This window comes from Homalodisca vitripennis, chromosome 1 (genome assembly GCF_021130785.1).
Source record: "Homalodisca vitripennis isolate AUS2020 chromosome 1, UT_GWSS_2.1, whole genome shotgun sequence".
In the NCBI taxonomy this organism is placed as follows: Eukaryota; Metazoa; Arthropoda; class Insecta; order Hemiptera; family Cicadellidae; genus Homalodisca; species Homalodisca vitripennis.
The window spans coordinates 32940082-32946081 of NC_060207.1; positions in this window are offsets into that span (position 1 = coordinate 32940082).

Genomic DNA, 6000 nt, shown 5'->3' on the forward strand with positions numbered 1-6000 from the left:
CTCACACCCTCAGTTTCATTACGTCTCTATTTGTGGTGGAACTCATTTCCGCGCGCTGAGGTCCCAACTTTCATCGATCACCACAAGAACCCTCTACATTTGAAATGTTCTCCGTATTCTACTGGGAAACATTTTACACTTATAGAAACAAACCAGACTAGACTGTAGAAAAAGAAAAATATAGTTCCAATTTATGTGTATCGCTAGTAAAACTATGTGCTCTCTGTTTACTTTAAAACAACGTCAATGCTTTAAATAGTATAGCGTGTGGTCTGATAATCTCAAGTTATTTAAATAACCACAAGGTTTATTATGGCGAGATGCTCCTTGAATAAACAATTGTATAACAGGGCATTCACATTTAACAGTACACTATAATGTGCATGAGTTTTGAGGAATTTATGTTAGAGAATCTCATAAACTTTTAAATTTTAAATGTCCATAAAAGCTTTTTAAATGCTTTATGGACGTAAAATTGAATTGGAATGAAAACAATAAAGTTATGTTACCCTTAGAGGTTTACATGAAGTGTCTATAAAGAAAATCTTAACACTGTTTACAGGTTCTAAAATTTGTTTTGCTTTTAGTGTTACATTATAAGCTGTGTAAAAGTTGAGAGTACAGCTTGCACACATTATAACGGCCACTATCTTCAGTTGTCTAAGTGAGTAAACGAAATATTCTGTACGTGTGTACGTTTTATGAGCGTACAACACAATATGCATCTAAATCACTTATAAATTACCTCAGTTATCTGAGAGTATACGTTGTGGCGTAAACCTTACTCTTGTGTAGGCAAAAGGGGAAAAATCCTGAAAACCTTACATTGGTGTAAATGCAATGGAGAAAGTTTCCCGAGTTATTAAATTATTATCTACTGTAATCCTTAAAAATTTTAGCTGTCCTACATATTTTGATATGTTCATATAGATAAAACAAGCTGATAGCTTATCTAGCTGAACTCGACTAAAACTCTGTATATATTTTATTAAAACATTTTAGAAATGCTGTCATAATTATTCCCAAGCTATTTAAAAAGTATTAAAACAGTTTTTAGATTACAGTTAGCAGTCCTAATATTTAAAGACGTAGATTTATAAAATATCTAATTTACTTCGGCGAGGCATTAAACGATTAATTGAATTTAAACATACGCTAATGCTCTCCAATTACCAGCATATGCAATTTATATTTTATCAATATATGCAGATATTAATTCATATGTTTGGTCCAAGCGTCCCTCCCGGTTAGCCTACTAAATAATGAAGTATTTTAATGGATAATTAATATTGATAAATGTTTAACATGACCCATTTTATCCCGCAAATGGTTGGTATAGTTCCAATTATATGTAATACGTATTATAGTATATGATAATTACACTGTGGTACTAATTTGCTCAATTGGGAAACGTTACACTATTTCTATTTTAATACAAAACTTTTATTTATATAGTAGCCTACATAAAAATCTCGTCATTTAAAACGTCTTTAGATCGTTAAATTAACGTAGCTAAGTTATTTATTTTTGATAAATATTTTTAATTTAACAGTGTTAATATTAAAATGTTTTAACAAAATGAAACATATTTTGGAGTAGTGAGGAACTGTACAATAGATGGATACGTGGGATATTAAATTTAGAATAAGCGCACCTTTCTTAAACATCGTTAATCCTGGTGGGAAAATTGCTGAAAGGAATTTGGAGCAACACAAATCTCTTGCAGTCTGTCAATTTGATTGAAGAAAGTTTCCATCAATCAACAGTTGTCAAAGAGAATAAAAACTTCTCGTGACGTTCCTCAATATCTCTTCCCTGTCCGTGTATTTATCGATCCTTTCTTCAGGTTGATTTATTACCTTTTATTAAACTTCCAAAATTCTTTCTGAGACCTGCCCCATCTCAGCTTTATATATTTTTGTATATTATCAGATTTCACGTTTCCCAAAGTCGCATAATTTTATTTACTAAAATTTGTATACGGCTTAACAAAGAACTTATTTTGTTTGTAATACAATAAATTGACTCTCACCTCTTGAGTTAAAATGTTGTAACTAATTGAAGAAAACAAAATAAATTAAATTTTAAGACTTGTGTAATATTTTTTATTGAACCGATAATAAGTTGTTTATAGAAATATTCTAATGTAATTGTCACCTTAAACAAAAAATATAATATACATTAAATAAGCGAATTGAATGATGAATGAGCTAACTCAAAATTTATTTCATAAATATTCCGTTATTATAATCAGGTTTCTAATATTCACATACTGTGTTGTATATAATTATTTCAGTGTATAATTTAATAAACATACGCAGCTATTTCGCAGCTAAAACGCAGCTACAGTAAATATCCAAATAAAAACGATTTAAACTGCGTATGATTTTTAAATATTAAAACAAATTGTAACCCATACCACAGTCAATAACACATGACTTACAAAGCAGCTATCACATTGGTTATATTTTATATATGCACTCGTGAAGTGTATTGTCACCCACATTCAATGGAAAATATACTACATATTTTTATATTTACAAAAATTTAATAAAAAAAGTTATTAATGCCTAGCTTTACACTTTCTGTTTACTGAAATAACAGGAAACTGAGACGTGTCGCTCTAGCAGAAGAATGGCAGGAGAACGTTCGTCTGTGTCTTAGTTATGTGACGGATGGAGACAAATGGGTTGAACTCATCATTTAACTAAGTTTAGGCTCGGACACCCCTCTCCCACGAGAGGGTGTGAAATGTTAAACTAATTTCATGTGTGACTCAGACCTCAGCTGCTGGCCAAAATGGACTTCTACAAAATACGCACAAATTTGGAAAACTCTGAGTTACTATGCTACATTTTGATATGTTTAGACAAGCGAAGTGATTTAGTTCAGAAATGAATCGTGTGAGGAGTGGGTATTTCATGTAGTTATCGCTTTTGGAAAAGTTTTGGTATAATATGTTTTCCTTGCATTTATAAAAATAAAATTTATGCTCTAATAATAATTCTAGTCGAAAAAGATGTCGGTAGATATTGTAACAAATTAAATATAAAAAATGTATTTTATACGGTAACTATATGTTATAAATTTTTCAAAAATCGTTTGAGATGCAAATCAATTGCTTGTAAAAAATATTTAGGAAACGCTTTGCTCATTCCAGAATAGATTTAACTTTTGATAAGTCGATAAATAAGTTGTGATTTTAAAAAACTTTAATGGCAGCCATTTTGGAACATCAAGAGGTGCCTTGTTGGTCAATGAACGTGGCCGAGATATTTAAAAGACAAATTGTACCAATTTTGAACTTGTTAAGAATTTTTCTCCAATTCTTGGTGATTCAGTAATTCTGACGGGATTTACATTTAATTGTTATCTCCAAAATCGTTCGAGTTACAAAACAATAGTTTATTATGCTGCCAGGTGGGCAATTTCAATAGGGAGATTTGCTATACAATATGCATCTAAAACCAAATATTTAAATAATATTAACATTTGGTACGATCCATATTAATATTTATGCATTATTATACAATATAAAGATGATTCTCGTATCAAGTGTGCACCACTTTCAAAGTGGAAACATTTTCATAAAAAATTCGCCTGCATGTAAATTCCTAAACCGAAATTCCATAGTCACCAAGTATCAAATCCTCTCTGTAAATGATTGAATATATTGGATATATATATATATATATATATATATATATATATATATATTATTCATTACATGAGTGATGGGTTAATAGTTAGATAACAAAATAACAGGCAATCAAATATTAAAAGATTTATGTCTTTAATAAAAACACATTTATGTCCCAAAAACTAATTTATTTATATTGTTTGTACTTTGTTGTCCTTTTGATCTAATTTACCAGCAATATATTTGTACACAGAAAACACTAGCATGACAATTATGTTCTCGTTAAACATTCTTAATTTAATGAAACAAAATTGTAGGCCGTCACTGTGTTTTAAAGGGTAATAACAATTTTACAATGTTATTGTTGATTTGTAGACTTTTATTATAAGTAAACCTCGATTGGTAGAATTCGTCCAATGAGTAGAATGATAATTTAAGAGACATTTTCTCAACTCCGTTTTCAGATTTTGTTCCGCTTTTGCTCTGGAAGTAGATTGTGCATCTTCCAGCCTATATATGAGGGTTTAGACGAAACCCAGAGCTGTGGTGGAGAGGCGGCTGGGATCTGAAGATGTATCTGGTGTCATAGCTGTGTATGTCCAACCTTCGTTGCAGTACTTCTTGGTCCACATTCAGTATCATCTCTTAGATATGAAGCAATAACAACGTTTCCTCTTTGAAAAAGTCCGGATTTTATCCTCGTTAACGCTTACAAAAATGACTGCAGCAATGAAAAAAATCATCTCGTATTGAAACAGTGTACCATTTCAGTATGATAATTCATCATTAACATCTCATAAAGTTAAACTGAATAATGAAAACAGAGAAAATGATTTGAGCGATAATTAGAACAACAACTAAATCTCTTAAACTCTCAATAACAATTAAGTTGGGCTTTCAATAGTTATTATTATTGAAACACGGACCGTTTTAATCTTCCTTCAATGGAATATTCTATTCCATTGAACAAGAGTACGTGTAGTCTGGAAAACAGCTGTAGTCTGTGACGAGTTCATGTTCGTACTTTAAGTACCAAGTAGGAGATAATGAGGTGCAAGCATCAAGACCCCATGAGTGACCAGCCGGTATGAGGAGGATGCTTGTCCGCCTCCCCTCCCCACCACCCCCGTTGGCGTCTGTGTCCACAAGATAGCCGCATCAATATGCATGAAGTCCACTGTTTTACATAGAACCCCAACTGTGCTGCTAATGGAATCATCAATTGGTGGGCAGCCCCTACACTCCGGTCTTTCAACCGCATTAACGCAAATTCTGTAATAACAACTGTGTGAGTGTGTCGTGTGTAGTAGTGTAGCATCGACACATTACAACAGCACAACAGTAAAGATCTAAAATGTTAGTTTTGAAATTAATCGTCTTTTAAAACGACTAAGATTACAAAACGGGAAGTGAAATTTAACGCCGAAAGTTATACAACAAAAGATTATTGGAGATTCGCCATCATTCAGCGTACACTGTTGTCTGTAACACAGCGTAGCTTCCCGGACCTGCAATCTAATCTCTTCCTCTTTGTGGATAACTAACCTAAGACACAATGTAGGTTAGAATAAACAAATCACACCAGAGCGTTTAACACAAATTGCTCAGAAGTCACGACAAACAAATTTTGGATCAAATTCTTACACACGATCTTTAAAACATGCATTTAATAAAACACCTTTCACTACGATGACTGCACTGAAACATAAATAAAGAATAGATGTCTTAATGGATTTAAAATCGATGACCAACCAACCACCAATATAGTTTTCAAATTACATTACACTATATTGCATTATTATATATAATGGCAAATATCCGAAGAAACTAAGTCTTTTTTTTTAAAGGAGAGGCCGATCCCCTTTTAAGCCTTACTCTGTCCGTCCTCATGGACCACTGGCCTGTGCGAGGATCTTATCAAACAGAATAAGGGGGAGAGTCGATACAGTACAAGGTCGATGGTACTGATAAAAAGTGCAACGGTCACAGACAGGATTTGAACCCGTGCTATCTCTAACTCAGACCCAAAGTCCAACGATTTATACCGCTCGGCCATCGGCACTCCCGAGTGAAGTTACCTTCACAATTTTTCCATCGCCAAAATCTAACTTGAAACAAAGAATTTATAATACGACTTGAGATCAATACACAATGTTCGTTGTTGAAATATATTAATACAACAAACAATAAAAATATTTTATTACACAAAATAATTTAATGCGCATAAAATCAACACCAAGTTTAAATATAAACATAGTTTAACGAGGATGTAACAATGACTTTTACATTTTTGTAAGATATTTAAATAAATATAGTTTAATTAAAAATATTTAGCTTTCTCACGAAATGAGGCTTTTGGG